The 22,762-nt window shown below is 40.4% G+C and overlaps 1 protein-coding gene across 1 annotated transcript in view; it reads right to left on the minus strand.

Annotated features, from left to right (window-relative positions):
• The window catches only part of FGF13 (fibroblast growth factor 13), a 246,686-nt gene extending 224,554 nt beyond the window's left edge, over positions 1 to 22,132 (minus strand). Inside the window, exon 1 of the mRNA XM_072123042.1 lies at positions 21,922 to 22,132. The gene's annotated coding sequence lies outside the window, so the exon portion shown is untranslated. The remainder of the gene's footprint in view (positions 1 to 21,921) is intronic.
• Between the last annotated feature and the right edge of the window lie 630 nt (positions 22,133 to 22,762).

A 22,762-nucleotide genomic window follows, 5' to 3' on the forward strand; every position in this document is an offset into this window, starting at 1 on the left:
TTTCTGTTTTTATGTAAATTAGCTACTTAGGGCACCAAGGCCAAGATTGGAAGAATATTGGTTAGAAGATTAATGCTGATTGGTGCTAATCAGCATAGAAAGAAATACAGATGCATGGCTCCACCTCTGGTGCACCAGCAAGGTCATTTACATAATGATAACGATGGAGGAGGAGATTTATCAGAGGTTTCTGAGGGAAATCTGTTGTAGTTGCCCATGGAAACCAATCAGAGCTCAGCTTTCACTTTGGAAACAGCTATGGCAAAATGAAAGCTGAACTCTGATTGTTTGCCATGGGAAACTAGAACAGTTCTGATGACAGACACTTCTGATAAATCTCCCCCAGAGTTTTCTTAAAAGGGGGTAAACACTGGGAAACAGAAAAGATATAATAATTCCTTTATTTATATAGCGCACACAAAGTGCTGCACAGAGATGATGGGGCTCATTTACTTAGCCGATCCTGTTGCAATCCCGTGGTGCATTGTCCGACGAGGAATCGGGTCCAGCACAATTCACCAAGATCGTGCTCCCGAATTCCTGTATCCATCGCTTCCCCACTGAGGTCTGCCGGAGTTCACCTTCTTCTTCCTGGTGCATGTGAGTCCTTGATCTTGCAACACAATCGCGTTTTTAAATTCTGCGGTTTGTCCGAATCCGTTAGGTTGTCCGATGGCACCCCCCCCGATTTCTGTCGCGTGCAAGCCGATGCACCACAATCCGATCGCGTGCGCCATAAACCCGGGGCAATTCAGCGCAAAACGGAAATCATCGGGAAACCCGACAAAAATGCGTCCGACGGACCCTTAGTAAATCAGCCCCGATATGTCTAGAAAGCTTATAAAATGCCCCAGAGCTGCCACTAGACATTGTGGGGCCCCTGAGAAATTCTGTGGGCCCTTCACTTTTCTACACACATTAATTTATCATCTTATAGTACTACACCCCAACACATATATACGTTTACAGTGACAGATCACCATACATGATATTCTAATGCTGATTGCAAGTGGTCAGGAAATACTGCGACTCCCAGGCCCCCCTTTAAGCCGAGCCCCTGAAATAAGTCGCAGTATTCCCCCCTGATGGCGGCCCTGAAGTGCCCAACAAAAAACTGGTTTAACTTGGAAATGGGTTGTGAGGTGGATGACCTATTTTAAACTTACAGCAACGTTTAGAAATAACCTGTAATAGTTTGACTACAGATCATAGAATTTCTCTAATTGTTACTTTAAAGGAGTCATTAAGCTTTCCAATTTACCAAAAATCCAAAAGTCCAAAGGGTGAAACAGTGAAACAGTGGCAACGTTTCGATGTGAACCACCTTGATGAAGGTTTGGTATAAGTGGTTCACATTGAAATGTCGCCACTGTTTCAGTAAACTTCATCCTTTGGAATTTGGGATGTTTGGAGTGCTGCCTAACTTTACTACTGAAGGATCTTGCCAGGACCCATGGAGGCTCTGCACCCTCTCTATTAAGGATTCTCTCCACTGTGCGGACTTGGTTTTCTTCTTTGTATTTTCCAATCTACCAGTGATATGTCATGTTAGGAAGCTGTAGACCCCCACTAATCTCATGGCATGGATGTGGGTGATCAATATCACTAACTCTTTTAAGAATCACCTAAACTTTCAGAACAAAATTCACTCACAAAGCACAATAATCCCAGACACTGCGCTGTTCCTTTGTCTCATTCACAATATTGGAGATCCACAGACATACGCTCCGGGGCGGCCAATGCAGTCCCATAGTGATGTCTTCCCACTGCGGAGTAAAACAATATAAATATCGCTGCAATAATCACAGCTGGATGTGTTTTCTTCTCCCTGCCGCCTCTATGTACATACAGAGCAGCATTCAGCAATTGACACTGAATCTATAGGACGTCAGACTGCACTGTTAAAACATTCATGACCAGTGCGAAAGATTTGGTGTGATTTTTTTATGAACCCTTGCACTGCTGCCACGGCTGAGACTATTGCTGCAGACAAGACATGGAAACAAGATCCGGACAAATTCTCTCCATTCTACCCCAATACAGATACATCAACTCTTCCTTTTTTATAGGGTGGATTAATATTTTATATTCAGCCTACAGGTTAATGTCATCACATCGGGTGTGACAACAAATGATTTTACCAATGAGAGGTAACACGTCACTGAAGCAGGGGGGGCTGCATATGTTTAAAGAGCCATTCATAATCCAGCCAGGCAGAGAATGAATTATGTCACATCTCATAGCATCAGCTGATATGCGTAACCCATCGCTCGCTCTCTTGTGGTATATTCTATTTTTAGCAGAGATTATTGCCCCAATGCATCTATCCCTCTATCGGGGGATATTCACACGCAGCAGATTTCTTTGTAGACGTTTTCATCTAGGTTTTCATCGGGTTCTTATGGTACAGATTGGTTCAGATGAATAAGACAGTTACAGACATTTCTACATGTGAATCTACTATTCTTGTCAGTTACTATATTCAAGACCTCTTACATGAGACAGAGGGATTTTCGTAGACTCCCGAAGCTGCCACAGGCCCCATGCCCTCCATAGCTATGTCCTTCAATCTTAGAATAACGAAAGTAGATAATTTAATGTAGTTGTCTTTAGTAAATGTGCACCTATGTACAATCTGCTCAGCTCCTCCTGCTCTATAACATGTTGCCTGCTGATAGGACACCATGTACAATCAGCCAAGCTCCTCCTATTCTATAACATGCTACCTGCAGATAGGACACTATGTACAATGTACTCATCTCCTCATAATCTATAACATGCTGCCCGCTGATAGGACACAATGCACAATCTAATCAGCTTCTCCTGCTCTATAACATGCTGCCTGCAGATAGGACACTATGTACAAGCTACTCATCTCCTCCTTTTCTATAACATGATGACTGCAGATAGGACACTATGTACAATATACTCAACTCCTCCTATTCTATAACATGCCCCCGGAAAATAGGACACTATGTACAATGTACTCATCTCTTCCTATTCTATAACATGCTGCCTGCAGACAGGACACTATGTACAATCTACTCATCTCCTCCTTCTGTATAACATGCTGACTGCAGATAGGACACTATGTAGAATCTGCTCAGCTCCTCCTGTTCTATAACACCATGCCTGCAGATAAACCTAAACTTATAATATAGAAGTTTTAATTTTAACCGAATACATGCAATTCCTGCAAGATGCAATTTTAAACATACTATTCCCAAAAATATGTACTCCACCTACCAGATATCACTGGGGTACACCCAAGCGTCATATTGCTATAACATACCATACTGATTTTCCCTTTACAGCTACAATCTGCTATTTTAAATGGTGACTTTCTGAATTTTTTTCTTCTATATCAGGTTTTTTCCTGTAATTCTAATATACTGCATTTTTGTCTTCTGTTTCGGGCTTCTGTAGAGGTAAAACTAATCAATGGCTGAGTATACGGCACTCGTGAGAGATTGTTAGTGCGGGTCCTCGACAGCCAATGATAATTAGAAGATGCATTTATAGACTTTTTGCTTTGACATTCGACATATTTTCATCAGAAAGAGACAACTTCAAAGGAAGGTCAGAAAGATTGTATGACCTTCACTGCTGCTATTTACTCATATTTGTTGGCTTATAAAACCACAGGTCAAGGCATTCTTCATGCTCTTCATATTACAAAATGTCCTTGTCTATAGATTAGATTTATAATAAAAAAAAAAGCCATCATCTACCAACCAAAGTGATCACATAGGTGTCCATGATTATGGAGCAGCTATGCAGGGACCACTCCCCATAGCTCCTAAAACCACAATCCCTGAACTTCATATTGAGGAATCCAGCTAATGGTATTTTCATATAAAAATGATAGTAAAACAGCAGAATATAGTACTATGAAGGCAAGTGATGGTTGGGGGGGTAATACATTTTGCAGTAAAACACAGGTAAATAGAAGAGATCTGTATATTATAGTATAATAATGTTCTCCGTTATCCCCAGAACTACAATTACCGCTTTACAAATTCCAAAAGGCAGTCAAGAAGTCATTGAAAATCCCTTCTGTTCCCAGGTAATCTGCTACTAGAATGCAGGCTGCCATTTCATCCAGTCTGTGGAATCTGTCTGTGGTTTTGACCATTCAAAGTGTTAAAGGGAACCTGTCACACGGATTAATTTTTAGCTGGTGATAGGTTTGAATAGCCTATACTATGGTGAGTTTAAGAAAGTGTCTTTGTCAGCATTCTGAATCATTTCAGTACTTTATAAATCTTTATTTCACAATGCCAGGCTCCCTACCAGCAGCATGTGGTGAGTCCCAGAGAAGGTGGAGAAGCACCAGCAGACTGTGTGTGCCTATGTCTCAGTCTCCTCATATATTCTTCCTCTCCTCCTCACAGCCCCCTCCCTCCCCTGACTGCTCTATGTACATGAAAGAAAATGGGAGGGATGAGGGAGATGCATGAGTCAAGCTCTGACACTGGCTCCACAAGCTGCCGCTACCTCCCACTGCTCCCTCCCCCCTTATGCTGGCAGGTAATGTGATTTATAATTATATAAAGTAATGCTTACATAGGTATTACTAAAATCAGAATAGAATAGGCTATTGGAACCTGTCACCAGCTAAAACTGACATGTGTGTTGACAGGTTCACTTTAAGTATTGCCATAGAGAGCTGCATAACCACAAATGTGTTTTGTTACTAGCAGCAGAACTGTGAAGAGTCCATTTATATTCTAGTAATGTAGCTGGACTTGATGCACTGTTGTGTGATATCTCTCAGTAAAACCCCCATTTGCTTTGAGTAATAGTAGTCTTCTGTTTGGATATTAAAGCAGAGGGGAGAGGCTGGGGAGCAGTTGGAATGGATAAAACACATTTATTATTCCTTTATTTATATAGTGCCTACAGATTACACAGCGCTGCACAGAGTTTGGCAAATCGGTCCTTGTTCCCCAATGGGGCTCACAATCTAATCAACCTACCAGTATGTTTTGGAGTGTGGGAGAAAAACAGAGGACCCAGAGGAAACCCATGCAAACACGGAAAGAACATACAAACTCTTTGCAGATGTTGACCCAGGTCCCCAGCGCTGCAAGGCAGATGTGCTACCCACTCAGCCATCGTGCCGCCCACTAGGAGTATCCCAGTTCTCTTAGTTCAGCTACAATCCTGATATATAAATACATTTTACAGTCCTATTGCTACTAACAACACATACAAATATATGGTTACACAGGTTTCCAGGGCTCCTACATCACAATGTCTACAGCTCTGTATTGTCAAAACTAAAGATACTGGACATAGGACTCCGTAAGAAGAAGAATTCTCCCAGAAATTTTATTGTACAGATAGAGTATTCCCTATTGTCTTATATTCTCCTACAAATACAAGTAATTTGGACATTGCTGTATAAGCAATTATCCCTAATTCATGAGTGCATGGTTACAGAATAGATCGCTTAGATGTCATTGTGCACTTAACATGAAGAGCCATACATAGAGCCATACATGCCAGGAATGAGATGTATGAGGATGAAAATATTTCCCACGTTAGCTCGATGAGAGCTCCGAATACCAAACGTAAACTAGACAATGTACTTAATGGCTGCGCTGAAGTATCGGGAGGAGTAATGTAAGCCACAGAAAGAGTTATTATATCATGTCCTGGTGACATGTATAATTGTTAATTATTTTAATGAATTATATCTTTCCAAACCAGATAATAATGCTGTGAAAGAAGCTGTCTAGTGCAGTCTATTCTTGTATCCCAGTATACCCTGTATAATTAGATGTCTGGAGAGAGGATCTGCATGCAGATATTTCACCATTATTACATGTCTTAATGATTTGATTCTGTTATAAATAATAAATTCTGTTCATATTTACTAAATATATTATTATATGTATTACTACATTTGTATCACCTACATGTTTCATGGTTTAGTACAATTTAACCCTAATGTAAACCTAATACAGCCAGTATGTAGATAGTATGTAGCCACTAGCCAGATGAATTACTCTCATCCACAAAGCTCTGTACAGTGCTGTGCTTCCCTATATCAGTTCTCAAATCTCAGTCTGTCACCCAACCCATGCTCTTCGATCTGCCAGTGATCTAAGATTACTTTCTTCCTTAATTTGAAACCAACATTTTTAGGACTTCTTCCGAGTTGCACCTGTTCTCTGGAATGCACTACCTCGAACTATCATAGTATCATAGTATATAAGGCTGGAAAAAGATGCAAGTCCATCAAGTCCAACCTTTAAGAATAAAATAAATGTTTTATCCCCATAACCCGTGATATTTTTTCTCTCCAGAAAGGTATCCAGGCCTCTCTTGAACATGTACATAGAGTCGGCCATAACAACCTCCTGCGGCAGAGAGTTCCATAGTCTCACTGCTCTTACAGTAAAGAACCTTTGTCTATGGTAAAGGTGGAACCACCTCTCCTCTAGGCGTAGAGGATGCCCCCTTGTCCTGGTCACAGGCCTAGGTATATGAGAGGGGGCAAATCGTGGTTCCTTAAGGAAATAATCAATTGTTGGTGGGCCTGACACAATTGGGGGAGGGGTAGAGGTCTTCTGGTGAACTCTGCAAGTATTCAGGGGAGGAAGGTGGCAGATTTCATGTGCCTGTTTGTGAACCCTGTATAAAATATTCAGGGAGGGGCAAGGGGCTGTTTCTAAACTCTGAAATCAATATTCGGAGGGATGGGTCGAACTCTGTCTGCCTGCAATAAGTACAATAAGTAATAAGGGAGGGGGCTGTTGCTGAACTCTGATCTAATTATTAATTGGGGGGACTGATAAACTTTGCAATAACCAAGGGAAGTCCTCCTGAACTTAGAAAGAATTAGCAAAGGAGGCTGCTGAAATCACTATTAATTAATAAGGGGGGCTTCATATTAATTGCTTGGGTTTCCTTGTTCCAAATAATTTAACGGAGGGTGCTTTGCTACATGTTAACTACTCAGGGGTGAACGAGGGGTCCATCTGACCCCTCACCACTGCTCAGACTAATGGAGCAGATGGCCGTGCATTACCGTTCTGCTCCATTAATACTGTATTGTAATATTCACTTTGGTATTTATGTGCTGTGTATTCATTGCTGGTTTATATTCCGTATTGTACAGGTACATATGTATTGCATCGTGTATGTATAACTGTGTATTGTATTGTATCAAGGTGTGCAAATAAATGGTGTGGTTGATGTGTGTATGTAATGCAAATATAGTATATTAGTATCCATGTGTGTGTAGCATATATGCCCTAAAAACCCATCTCTTGAGGCCGGCCAAGAACATCTCCTAACCGCATGTAACTTTTACTTTCTTTTCTACTGACTACGGAGAGAAAACTGAACTTCACCGGAAACAACTGTAGACACAAGGGTTTTATTTATGTACATTTTTTCTAATTAATCTTTTTTTTAATATAAACTCCTTGTATATTTTATAAGATCTCCGCATTTTCTGTGAATTGGACATTTAATCTACAGGGTAAAATCCACGTCATGTCATGGAGCAGTGGGGATCTACAGATGGCTACTTGTGTTGACCCTGGCTGCTATTTTGTTGACCCTGACTGACAATTTTAACATTTTTCACAAGGCCAGTGTGGATTTTATATATTTATTTGGAAAGGGCTTTTACTCAATGTTTATGCTAAATGTGCATTATGCCTTAGCCTTGTGGTAAATCATGTAAAATTCATGCGCGGCTGCAGGAAAGTGGGGAGATGGAAAGGTATCTAATACCGGACAAGCATGTAAGTGTGATCTGATGGATTCAGAAGGTAGTGCTGTAGAGTGCAGTGGTACATTTTGGGACTTGTATAATGTTTGCAGCACTCAGGGGCACTAGTTCTTTTTGGGAGTATTAGGAGTCTCACTGTATGTCCTAAGTACCTGTGTTGTTTACTTGGACGTAGTATAAAAATCCTTGCAGAGGTCATCATTGAAAGGAATAATTCACATGACCCACATATTTCCCTTGACTTCCATGAGAATAGAATAAGTGAAAAGATTAAATTTCATGGTTGTAAGTTTTATAAAGTTTTACTTTTTAATTGTGTAGAGTATTGGGTAAAACATTAGCAATAATCCGGCACATGAATTGCTCAATTAAAGGACATCTACCATCACTTTCCTGTCTTATCCCTGTTTTTAAAATATTCAATTAGCCTGAGGTGCACTGCAGGACCTTTCTCGGCTCCGACGGGATGTAATTTTCACACGCCCCCGTTCCAGCGTTTTCCCACCTGGTACTGTCTACAGATCTTGCAGAAAGCCTGTGATGCCACCCGTTCTCTGGGAATCCTGCGCATGGGAGGGCGTGTTCAGGCGGTCCCCAACTTAAAGATGACCCCTAGTTACAGACGGACCTCTCTGCCCACTGTGACCTCTGCTGAAGCTCTCTGGATGTTACTATAGTCTCAGGCTGCAATGATCAGGTCTCAGGTGTCTGTAATGAAGTTTTATTGATAATCCATGCTCCCATGACAGCGAAAAATTTTGAAAATCCAATTGTCACAGGACAAAATAGAAAGGTTCTACAATTATAAAATATACCTGTTCCAACTTACATACAAATACAACTACAAGTACAAACCTAACAAACCGATCCTGTATGTTATCTGGGTTCTGCTTGTGCTGCTCATCTACCATCATGAAGACAAGTATTGTAAATAATACATTATTGTTGAGGGTCTGATGGTGATTTTGCAGTGGGGTTGAGTATTTTTAAGGTTTGCCCCTACATATAACTTGGAGCTATCTAATACTTATCTCTCCCTTATGGACGATAGAAGGTCTTAGGGACATGTTGGCTGCCTACATTTACACCAAAGTATCATGAGATCCTTTTGACATATTCATTGCCCAAGGGTCTCCAGCAGCCTTCATCAGGCCATGGGTGGGCACCACGCTATTCTGTTGCATCACTTTCCATAAGCCGATACAGCGACCAGACAACTCCAAGCGTTCACTCAGTCAGTCAACTGCACTATACTTGAGCAAATAATACAAAATCCCCTAATACTACAACGGAAAATGCCTTGAATAATATTTGTTCTCATCTTTTTAAATATTATGTTTTTGAAATCATTTTTTCTCCTGGCAGAAGAATCTTGCTCTGTATCACAGCACCGGATCACGGTGACATGCGGAATTATATAATGTTACTTTGTCACAATGATCACTCTAATGCTTGACAGAGCTCGACTTAAATGTCAAGTACACTTCAGATGCATTCGGAGAGAGGTTTTCTGCATAACACAAATCCTATGTGATTGTGGAAGTCTGCCTATAGAGCCCTCGCTGGTGGCCATCTGAAGCCTTTTATGTCACTTTTATCCTTACAATTTTATCTTGTACTATTCGGATCATAAATACATTCTCATCACCACTTTCACGGAAGGAAAAAAGTCTCCATCAGTAAAGAAAAAATGAAAAGGGGACAGTACTGAGTTACTTAAATGAATTAGGAATCATGGTAAAGTTCGGATTTGTATTTCTGAGGAGTCTGCAAAAATGGAACGCAAGGTCCTGTCTGGAATATAAATGAGAACAATTTCCTTTTTGTGGTTCAGTAGTTATTGGAGAATTCATAGTATGAATATAACCCTGACAAATACAAAAAAGATCAGCCAATCAAAATCTCCCCTGTTACATATGATAATGATACAGATATTGGGGGTTATTTATCATATGCCAGAGCTTGTGCACTGACATGTGACAGCCACGCCGCCCCACCAGGCGCAACCGGATACATCAGGAGGCTCCGGCCTCTTGATGTATCGGGCGGGGTCTGCGCAGCGTTTATATCCGGAAATAAACACAGCTGATGACTTTTCATGTATGAAAAGTCGCCCGGTGCAGCAGGTGTGCCAGGAATGCCTCGCGCAGGTCCGACATTGTTCACCATCTTTTTTGTGGTGCATGTAAGTGCTTGGGCTTGCGACACAATCTGAATGTTAAATCCTGCGCTCATTCTGAATCAGTTGTGTTCATTGGAAGCAGCTGCGCCAAAATCTGATTGCGTGTGACACAATCCCAGCACAGACCCCTGTTAAATACCTGTCCAAGCCATGTTATCCCCGAAAACTGCGCACAGTCTGACAAAAGTGCGCTCTGTGACCCTTAGTAAATAAGCCCCAGTGAGTGCAAGAGATATATGAGCACTGTGCTCAGCAATTAGTAAAATACTATTGAATATAGTGGAATGGTGCACGCTTCACCTTTCGCTTCACCCATGGAGCACTAGGGGTCCCATTCTCATGATCAGTGTGGGTGCCTCACCAATCTGCTTACTATCCCCCTATCCTATAGATAGGGTCAACTTGCAAACTTGGTATGATGTACCAAGACATAAGCTAGATTTTGCAGCACTTTTGACAGCAGTATCTAGATTTTTTTTTAATTTCCAAAGTGAAGCACAAAACATTCAGGTTTGCTTCAGTGCCTGAAAAATGGCTTATAGTATCAAATCTACGAACCAACAAATAGATTTGCAGATCTCTAGTCAGGTATAAATATATACAGAATCATCTGAAATCAAAGTGTCTTCTAATTTTATAAGATTTCAATTCAAATGTTTCAAAATGTTACTAATTCAATAAATTTACTCGACCAAAAAACCCTCATGGAGATGATTCTAGAAATGGTGTACGCCGCATACTGACAACATTGCACTTCTCACTGGACACAAGTTTCGTCGAACGCAATCACCCTTTAACCTGTCGCCTGCAATCTAATTTTGGTTCTCTGCACAGGGAGATAAAGTGACTTATGTAAGGTCACAAGAAGCCAGATTGGAAATTGAAAACTGAGTCTATTGCTCAGACTGTGCGTCTCGTTCAGTGTGTGTCCTAAGCGTCTGTGGTATTTATATTACTTATAATAAGAAAACATGCGTCCGGGCGAGGGATAATAAAAGGGACTTTCCTCTTCTTTCCACTCTTCTTTATTTTCCTACTCATATTATCCCAGTGTGTGTCACATACTGTATTTTTCGGACTATAAGGCGCACAAACAATCCTTTGATTTTCTCAGAAATCAAAGGTGCGCCTTATAGTCCAGTGCGCCTTATAAATGAACCGTACTTACAGACAACAGCTGCCTTGATCTGTGCACAGGTCTGCCACCTGCTGGTCATTCATCCTTATAATGGGGTGCGCCTTATAATCCAGTGCGCCTTATATACAAACCTAGACGTTTTAGCAGGCATTTATTGATGGTGCGCCTTATATACTGGTGCACCTTATTTTCCGAAAAATATGGTGTGTGTGTATATATATATGAGACATAGAAATGCTGGATTAATATAAAACTGTAAGTAGAGGAATAAGGAGTTGGATGAAGCAATTTGTAAGTTACAGTATATATGAGAATGCCAAAAATCAAAGAATGGAGTAATATAACTTATAATTCTTGTTCATTGCTAAGTTTTTTTCATCTCTTTGTACTTTGGTGTGACTGCACTCTAATCATTCTTATTAGTTTAAAATACTGATTTATCTATTCATTTTTTTTTTTTAAGAAATACACAATGGGGGAGATTTATCAAGCTGCCTAAGAGTAAGAATGTAGTTAGTTGCCCATGGAAACCAATTACTGCTCCATTTTAAAATGAAAGCTGAGCAGTAATTGGTTGCCATGGGCAACTAAGCCTATTCTTACTCTTAGGCATCTTGATAAATCCCCCCCTATACCTCCTATAATGTCATTACAATTAACAAGGTGATACTTTATCCTCCATATTTACTTAAAGAGGTTGTGGAATTTCAGCAAATAATCCCCATTGTGGACAGAAATCGCTCCTTGGTCATGTGATGTTACACAGGTGCACGACTCGTTATAACGAGTAGTATCTACTCTCATTGATACTAATGAGCCGTGCACCTGTGTGACATCACACAAAATTTGGCAAAAATGTTGAAAATGGAGCGCATTTTTGGCTAAATTTCCGCTGTTTTTTCATAACTACAAGTAAAAGATATCATCCATTTTTTTTCAACTACTTTGTTAGAAGAAAACTATCTCAAAATTCCCTGGATATTTTAAAGCGTTCCAAAGTTATAACTAATTACAGTGACACATGCTAAAAAAGTCCAGGCTTGGTCCTGAATCCCTAAAATGGCTTACGCCCAAAGGATTTAAGGTTACAAAACATAACATTTTGAACAAAAACATATTAATATAAGATAATGTATAAGGTTCATCCTCAACAATCAGCTTGTGTGCCCTACCCTGTGGATATTGGATAACAAGCAAACTTGGTCCAATCCCTTTACTACCTACACACTGGCCACCAAAAAGTTGCATACATTTTTCTAACTTTTTGAATATAATTGTGCTAAAGAATATCTTAAATTGTACTTATTTTTATCATTTAATATATAAAATAATATAAATATTATTGAGTTTTGAATCCCTGCCGACACATAAGGTCCTCTTGTTTTTGCATTGTATTTTTATCATTCGAAGTATAAAAGGGGAAATTGCACCAAGCACCAATCCACGCTAATGGTTAGACACTATACATACACATTATTTATTAACTATGATGGTTAAAATACAAGTTACATCAAATAATACATCAAATTAAAATACAAAATACAAAATTGTACAATGTAATGGTATGCATACCAATGTGTAACACTTTGTAATATCTCATTTTTTAATGAACTGTAAATGTGATTAACCTGGAAAAAGGATTCCAGCCCGATTTATCATGCAATACTTTTTCTTTTCTTAATTTATATATTATAGATTAAAAGAAAGCTACTATCAAAATCCATCATGATAAACCAAGGGCACCAACTCATAGATCCAGGTACCATGACTGTGATTATATTTGTTATCATGGCCTCCTTCCTTCTAAAATCTACTTTTACCAGAGTCCCTCGCTGCTGTGGCTTCACAGGTTGTTACACTGTCTCCCCCTCCCCACTGCTTCCTCAGCACTTCCCCCTCCTGCTGTCTGATCATACAGAGGGAGGTGGGAAATGCTCCTGCACAGTTTAACAGCCTGCAGCAGGAGGGGCTTTGGTAACACCCATAAAACCCTTCTGATTCATTGACATAATTAAAAAGTTGATTTTAAAAGGAAGGATAATAAATATAAGATTACCACATTCACAATGCCTGGATCTATGAGTAAGCGCCACTGGTTCATCATTCTTGATTTTAATATTTCCTTAACGTTACTAAAATGATACTACATAGAGTAGATTTCAACTTATGACCGCCTGGATGCAATTAAAAAAATAAATAAGTAAATATTTTTAAGGCGCCTGCTGTGACCTTTAAATGAAGTAAAATCAATAATTCATCATCGAGACTCAGATGCAGAAACATACAAATGATATGAACACTTGATTAACCCCTTCCTCCTTCAGAGTGCTATAGAAGCGACTTAAAACAAAAAAGTAATTCTTGGCTTATCTGCAGAGATCAGAAATATAATTCCCATTAAAAAAAAAAATCAATGATTTCCTATGATGATATGCAGAATGGTCCCCTGAAAGCCAAGACACATGGAAGCACTTTGCACTTTCACAAAGAGCGGAGAAATAGCCTGTAATGTTTCCTTCTTCTAATTGTATCATTAAAAAGTATAGCAGAATGCACAATGTTCTGCCTGCTGAGTCTGTGGACTAATAAATAAGACGTCCCGTATATACCTGAAGCATCAAAGCAGGAACACGCAGTTCTGTTTTCCTAAAATACATTTTCTGGAAGACATAACAGTCAGGAAAATGTTTTATTATTAGCAGAATTAGGACCTTAATCTGTAAGTAACAACAGAAGCATCAAAGCTCTGGTTGTCCGTCCACCTGGAGTGGATGTGGCATTTTGGGGGCACCAAGCACAATCAAGTCTTGTAAGCCCCTGTATAAACAATGGCTACATGTAGTGTCGGGCAGACCCACCAGAAAGGATCCAGTGGGCCCAGGCTCTTACCACGTACTGGAAGCCAGAGGTACCACAGAATACAACCCCATTTGGAAGCTAATGGAGTATGATTCCTAAAAGTTGATGGAGAGTGGGCCCCGCAGCATAATTTGGGTGTGCCCAAGGAACCCCGGTCTGACACTGGCTGGATGCAGGGGTGAACCTAAACTCTCTGAAAGCCACCCCTCTGCCCCATCCACTAGTATTATATCAGGTTCTCCATGTAATGTCTCATATCCATGCTGATTTCAGGTGGAAAGAGGATATTTTATGTGTCAGCTTCAGCTTTGCAGCAGGTGACTGTGCCCTGAGGCAAGAGAGGCTCAACTTTCATCATGGCTGCTGTAACGGGGGCTGAATGGCACAGCAGGGAGTTTACTTCTTCATTCGTTTCTTCGGCATTTAACTGAATTGGCTCTGTGAAGACGGCAATACAATAAAAGCAGATGCGAGGAATGCGAGATGGCTTTCTGTGTTCAGTTGGTCCACTAAATTCTCTGTTTCTGTAACAAGTAAACTGGAAGAACCTAAACCAGTGTGGCTGGATATGTTATAAGCAAATCTACTCCTGCCACCTGCCATATAAATACCATTCTCAGCATTGTTGCCCTATTTACTGAATAATCAATAGACTGATTTTTCTTACTATTTCCCATTTATGTTGGTTATCTCTGGCATTTGTTTAACTAGTCAACCCTGAAGCATTCTGAATATATGTCTAATAACTAACTCCCTGAAAACTTCCCTGGTGCTGCTTCTCTTCTTTAGAATGCTCTCTCTGATCCCATAAAAGTATCCACATAAAGCTATGAAAAGGTTCCTAACCCCCTTCTTTTCCAGGAAACCTACTACAACACCTATTAGGACAGTATGGGAAAGGGATAGTGTGGAAACCCCCACAAAAATGTCCCTGCCTACTTGACACATCCATAAATGATGGCCCCGACTGGGCGACATTCCCTACATTAGATAATGTGCAGGGGAAGGGTAAAGGAGCCACAAGCCAATGACAGACCCTCTGTTGTACAATACCAATCACCAGCCAAGAGATAATCCAAATTCATGCCAAAAGTCACAACAAGAAGAATACAACTACGTCCAAATCTGAAGTCCAAAAAATAGAAACAGCAAAAGGGTCCAAACAGAGATGAATCCAGCAACATATGAAGTCCCAGGCAGGTCGGGTCTGGTGAGGAAAGTATCTGGTGAGCAATAAGCTGGAGACAGGTGTAGGGCAGATCTCAGGGTTTTAACCCCTGTCTGTCAAGCTCATACTGCCAGCACAACTCATGACAATACCAAGCTTCTGTGCCGCGGGATTATCAGAGCTTATTACTTCTTACATTGTAGATGTACATTATGTGAATGAGGTTGCAACAGGAATGTGGAAAATGCCAACTTTTTATATATTAATAGATTTATTATTATTGATCAGTTTTCAGAAAATGTGCATAAATTGACAGCGCATCTCCACACTCATTATAAGCAAACCAAGAAATACATTTAGCTTTTCTTAACCATGTAAGTCTATTTTTAAAGCCGTGTTTACATCTGTCGGGATAAAATTGTGCAGCGTGCATGTTTCGATGCCAGATTAAATTGGATCCATATTAGTGCAGATATGAACAAACCCGCAGGGTGCACTAGCCTGTGGCCATTACATTCAATTAAAATTGCATTTATGCCAAATGCAATCTTAACACGACATTAACACATTGGGGGGGATTTAACAATGTGCCTCAGGTTCCGCCAGTTTCTAGCTGGAAAACACTAGTCTTTTGCTGTGCCAGATTTATCACTGTGATGATGATGACGATTTACTGCAAGCCACGCCCCTTTCTCTGAAGGCCACACCCCTTAATCGGACATGTCGGGAAGGAGACAACCAAAAGGTATAAAAGCCTTGATAACTGTGGTGCAAGGCATTTTAGATAGTGTTTTTGGTGCAAAACCACCAGAATTGTGGCGCAAGTGCGTCTATAAATCCCCCCCCCTCATTGTAGTATCACTGAAAATGCCATGTAAACACAACAGGCCACATTTATCAAAACTAGTGCAGTTTGTACTGTTTGCAGTTTGCTGGTGGACCGGGCAGAACGCGCTAGAGAGAGCACAGTCTTCATGAATCCGGCACCCCCTGCACCGCTCTGGAGGTGTACACCATTTTTTTGGTGCACTTTGTTCATGCTGCAGAATTGTGCCGCAGACAGTATTATAGCGCACATCAGTAATTAATGTGGCACAAACTCAGACTAAGCAGTAACACGTCCCATTAGATGCACATTTTTTGTAAGACACATGTATCTTCTATTCCAGATGTGCTAAATGTCGCAAATGACCTTTATCATTTCAAACTGTCCCAAATCTGCAACATTTTTTTGGTGCAAAAAACTCCAGATTAAACCATAATTAGGGAAAACTTAGAAAATGGACAGAAGTGACCTGAGACATTTGAGCGTCATTTTTGCAACTTTTGTAACAAATGTATCAAAAATAGATCTGAAAAAATAAACCCATTTAACACAAGGAAAAAAAGTGAGATTGATAAATTACCAAATAGACAGGTAAAAACAAGTCAACACAAACAAAGAGAGATTTATCTTCATAAATGACCCCCAAGAATTCAGATGTATTTGAGGGTATTTGTATTATATGTAAAAATGCCAACTTTGCTGACTGTGGATTCTACAAATTTCTTCATCTGTGATTTAAGGATTAGAAGTTATCTACACAATGTCATCCTGTCAGCGAGCTGCCATCTCCCTGCTGCCACAGGTGACAACTGTCCTTCGTTTTCTGCAAATGAATCAAAGATTTTTTTTTTTCAAAATCATAGTTTTCTTTTTATGTTCTTTTTGTGTTTGAATCGAGAACTACTAGATTTCTTGTATTTATTCCATAGGATGTGCCTTAATGTCTGTAGGGGACAGCTTCCATTACTGGACTACTATCTTAGGAACTTGGGTTTGGTGAGACCATAGCCAATGGCTAGAGTCTCCTTACACAGGCCATTCCTATCAATGAAAACTGTGTTGGATGAGCAATGACTACCACAGTCAGAAAACCCCATAATTCCAGAGTGTATTGCTACCATTTCTATGCTGTCAACATCCCATAAATAAAAGTTTAAAGTTCATTCCCATTTTAGCAAATTAATATTATTGCTTGTACTATAAAAAGTTATACAATTTTTCAATATACATTCTGTATCAATTCCTCATGGTTTTCTAGATCTCTACTTGCTGTAATTCTATATAAATCTTCTGTGCTTATTTCCAGTGCACAGAAATCTGACCATGGTCACACAGGTGCACAGATCATTAGTATCACAGATAGTAATCAGAGCTGTGTGTTATGATGAGCCGGGCACCTATGTGACCACTGGAAGTGAACATAGAATCTTTCTATTCAATGACAGCAGACAGAGATCTAGAAAACTGTTACAGAATTGATTCAGGAAGTATATTGGAAAATTGAAACTTTTTATCTTAAAAACATCAACATTAATTTTCTGAAATGGGAATACCCCTTTAATTCACGTTACGTTACCTGGCTCCCTGCCAGCAGTGCATGTTGAGTCCTGGTGAAGGGTCAGTCTCCTATCCTCCACACTCATGCAGCTCCCTCATCCCTCTCCTATTACTGTCATGTGCATTGAGCAGGCAGGGGAGGGAGGGTGAGGGTCTAGAGTAGAGGAAGAATCCATGAGTGAACACAGGCACATAGACTGCAGCTGTCCTTCCCCTGGGGCTTACCACAGGCTGCTGGTAAGGAGCCTGGTAATGTGAAAATAACTATTATAAAGTAATGAAATGATTCAGAATGCTGAAAAAGGCATTTTTAAAATCTGCATAGCTATTTTAAAAATTGTCACCAGCTATTGTCACCAGCTAAAAATCACGTACCCGGTGACAGGTTCGCTTTAAATAAGCTGACAAATGAACAAATAAATATTAATAAATGTATTATCATGATAAAATATCTAGTGCCCATATTTAGCAAAAGTAGTGCTATCTGTACTAAGTGCAGTTTGCATTACTAATGTGCATATTGTGCCAAACTATTGAATACTGGTGCAGGGTCTTCATCAATCTGGTGCCCCCTGTACTGCTCCGGAAGTGTACACCAGCTTCTTTTTGGTGCACCTTTAACATACAACGTGAGACACAATTCTGTCAAGTCGCTGTTATAAATGTGGCACATGGACTGAATCAGCACCGGGGCTCCCCTTTTGATGCAGGATTTTGTGGTGCGGAGGACACAGTGCAGCTGCGACACAAAACTGATGCAGACACTTTATAAATGCATGTGCAAGCAGTGTGCACGTTCTTTGCAATGGAAAGTTAGACAGAATATTGGCGCAAACACGTACATGTGGGCCTTTGTATGTAGTAGTTAAAACAATTGCATGTATGCTAATAAAAGGATATAATTATCCCTCAACAATATCGCTCTCATATATTCTATCAAAACTAACATTAACAAAAAGAACAAACAGACACCTTCTCCCCACTGGACATCGTGCCCACATCTTCTTCTGGGTCTCCACCTCTGATCCCCCTTAATTCCAGCACTGCTGCTCTGGTCCTTCCCTCTGATAACGGGGCATACAATCACAGTGATTTGCTGTAGTAATCACATGGGATATATCATCGTATAGCCAAGTTTAAAAATAACCAAGCAAAAGATACAGAAGTGGAGGAGCAGAGGGTAGTTGAACAGGTATATAACTATTTTGGAAATGTATGAATATATTCTGGTTGTTTAACCTGTACCCACTTCTAGGCCTTTGTGCATTGCCATTCAGGTCACACTGGAATCTACCAGTGTGACCTGAACCAGAGTGAAATCCCCAGACATATGGAATCCAATAGAGCAGTAATGGTGAGCCTATGACACGGGTGCCAGAGGTGGCACTCAGAGCCCTTTCTGTGGGCACCCAGACTGTCGTCCCAGGACAGTGTTCACATGACAGGACTTGAACCTTCAGACAACTTGAGATACTACTCTCAATGCTTTTTTAAGGTGACACATCCTTGACTGATTGGAACTGCAGGAAGAGTGAGAAGGTGTGAACAGGAACAGATTATCTTTTGAGGTCCCTTTGCTGGCCCCATGTTTCTTCCTGTACAGAGAAACTCTGGAGAGAAGATACAATGATGTCTGAATGTGTCTTCCTTCTTTAACCACATTGGTGGCTGTAGGGCAGTGGTGGCGAACCTATGGCACGGGTGCCAGAGGTGGCACTCAGAGTGCTCTCTGTGGGCACTTAAGTTCAGCACAGAGTTCACCAGACAGGACTCAAAGATTCTAACTGCAGTTCCACACAAGTCAAGATTTACTAATCTCAGTGCTATTTTAACCCTTTAATCGCCAAGAAGCAGCTTGGGACTGAAGTGATAGTCCGGATTTGCCCTCCTGCTTTCAATTGTATAAGTGTCCTTAGGAGGCTAGCATGTTAGGAGAACAGTTCAACAAATAAATAAATAAATTACTGCTTATATTGGCACTTTGTGATACATTGCGTGGGTTTTAGTTGTAGTGTTGGCACTCGGTCTCAAAAAGGTTCGCCATCACTGCTGTAGGGGATTTATACGATTGAATGTTGTGGAAGAACAGGGAGCAATAGGTTACTGTTTAAATTGTTATGTTGGCACTTGGTAGAAAATAAGTGGGTTTTGGTTGTAGTTTGGGCACCTGATCTCTAAAAGCTTCTCTATCGCTGCAATAGAGTATTCCACAAACCATATAGAGGCTGAACAAACCTACATGGCACCGCTCTTATGGCTCCGTACCAGACAGATCTGTAATCCCTCTACATATTAGGTAGCTTGTTATTCTTCCTGCCCTGGTAGGTGTTGTTTGACAAGTCTATGAAATGTTAAGGGCAGGAAGCTAACAATCTTATCAGACGTACCCTAATAGACGTGTTTATACTCCGCTGACACTCAGGACTGGCACATGTCCTCCTGATAGTACCTGCAACCCATGCAGATCTATTTCCAGTCATCATTATGTGAGGCCCATCTTCTAGAACTATAATGTTACCATAGAAAAGGCAGCGGAGAGCCCCACAGCGACGCTTATCTCTGGGTCCGTCTCATATTGAAAAGTTATAAAACTGTGAATGCGATAGGTGTAGGAGTTTCCAAGGGGCATGTGTAAGCCAAGAGCGACTACTTAGAATATATTAACTAGAGTTTGATACTTTTACATGTTTAGTTCTCAAATAATTTACCACTTTAATTGATCTAAGGCTTAGTACATACTATATCATATGTTTGACATTTAAAGAGATTATTTATGAGAGATTTTCCTATGGACAGTTCCTCAGTAAGATATTGCCAAACATCCCCGCCAATCAGATGTTCTCAACAGCCTTTGAAACTAGAACACTGGATATCACAACTTGCTTCAGGCTCCCTCCACTGTGTAGTGGTCAAACTAGGGTAGTGCAGCTAAGCTTAAATTTAATTAAAGGAAACCTACCACTTTAAAATGCCAGTTATAACCCTCAAATATTGTGCACCAGCTCAGGGTGAGCTGATGTCGGAGCATATCTTCACTATTTGCAGGAAACGCTATATTCCTTTTTTAAACTGTTTTATTCTTTATATCCCAACCACGCTTCGGCGCACCAATATATTTCCTCAGTGCACCATGCGTGCGACTGTGCGAGCACCTGATTAGGAAGTGCCGGAGAGCCAGTGATGTCACCAAGCTCTCGGGCACACCTGTGCCTGCGCAACTTCGCGTGCAAAGCTGGCCAGGATAAAAATTTGAAGTTGCGTAGGCGCAATTGTGCCTGATAGTACAGTGACGTCACCGGCTCTCCGGCACTTCTTAATCAGGTGCTCGCACGGTTGCGCGCATGGTGCGCCGAGCACATATCGCCGGCGCACCACGCCGAAGCGTGGTTGGGATATAAAGAATAAAATAGTTTAAAAAGGAATACGGCAATTTCTGCAAAAATTTAAGTTATGCTCTAGCATTAGTTCACCCTGAGCTGGTGCAAGATATTGGGGGTTATAACTGCCATTATAAAGTGGTAGGTTTCCTTTAAATAAGAGCTAAAGATAGGATCTCCGATATCGCCTCTCCCTTAAAGTCAGTCCTTTTGGACCCCGTTGGGTAGAATACCAATAACTTTTTGCCATAATAGCAATCAATAGGCATCATACTTGCTATTATATGCCATATAGATCTTGGAAATTATACAGAACACAGTGTGCATCAGAATCAGATTAGAATCAGTATATTTGGGCCCATAGACCTTTGTAGGAAGAATCATTCACTGCACTATAAGGCCTTTGTATTTCAGTAGATACAATACTGTATGATACCCATGGTATTGAAGCACATATCAGATCTAATTTTTATAAAAACTGAAGCACGTCTGGTTATTATGAGCATTTATTCTACAAAAATTTTTTAAAATATTCCTTACAATGAAATCACCATAATGATACTGGCTTCTATACATCTATATGTGCACCAAAATCTGCGCATCCATTGCTTACATAAAAGGGGTTTATACATTTTTGAAAAAAGCAGAGGTGGATCCAGCAGGAAGGGAAAGTATAAGTCCTTTTATATCTCCTTTAATAACCTTCTGGCTCCACACCAAAAACTGCAGTGGCATTTAAAAAAATAACACTACGCGTGAAAACGCCCTTCGTCTTCGCTTTCGACATACGTATGTAAATAAACTGCCCTCCCCCATTTTTACTTCCTATCATTGGCTCCCAGAGATGGATCCTTGAGTTGGAAACATAATTTTTCCAACTTTAAAATTTTTCCAAAAATTCTACTGACTATAGACAACATAATTCAACCTAATTCACTATTATATTATAGAACACAAAGATCAATTGATTGACTGATTGCGGTTGATCAGCAGATAGAATAGATAGATCCCAAATTTTGGGCACATAACACTGAGTTGCTCCACAGACGCACACTTGTACCTACCTGGCTGTGATTCGTCAATATTTCCAAATAGAAAATACCATGTAGACGGTAATAAACACCGGAACCTCTTTAATTTTTTTCAGCGGGATAGGTCCTGGTCAATCCTTTGTGTCACTGCTTGTTTTCAATATTGTCCACAAAAGTAAGTTGATTAAATATGGAATAGATGTCACGAGCAATTACCGGGGTCATCAGCTGAACGCAGTTCACACCAGACTAATCTGAAAAGTGACAAGTCACAGGCTGTATATTGATTCTATTTTTAGGGGAACTGAATTCCTCTGACTGGCCTTTTTCTTTCCAAGTTGCTCTAACTAAGTGTAGAAGACAGCTGTAAGGAGATCATCTTACAAGACTAAAGCTTCACCGGGTTAAAGAAACACACGTAAAATAAATAAAAGGATTTTATCATATTTATGGATTGTCAAGCGGACATTTATAGGGCGTATTAAACCATATTTCCACTCCGAATCCTGCATGTGTAAACTGACAGAGACAAGTGGAACACATGAAGGTTCTTGAAGGATCTCAGCTACCTTGGCTTGGGTTCTGCAGACTATAAGATGTCATGGAGGAGAGGCGCTGGGTCTGGAATGGTTAGGCCTCTGCTGCTGTATAGTAACATAATCCTCATGGTGACGTAATGGTTCATGCACTGACATGCGTCGTGTCTGGTTGTTTACTTGCGGTGAGCTCATAGCACCTGCAGGATGGGATGGAATATGACGTACAAAAAATAACCCCTCCCACATTCTGACCATCTACTTATTTGTGGCAGAGAGCCACAGGGAGAATAGAATTACCAGATACATGGATATAACTATTGGACACAACAGCTAAA

This window comes from Engystomops pustulosus, chromosome 9 (genome assembly GCF_040894005.1).
Source record: "Engystomops pustulosus chromosome 9, aEngPut4.maternal, whole genome shotgun sequence".
Taxonomy (NCBI): Eukaryota; Metazoa; Chordata; class Amphibia; order Anura; family Leptodactylidae; genus Engystomops; species Engystomops pustulosus.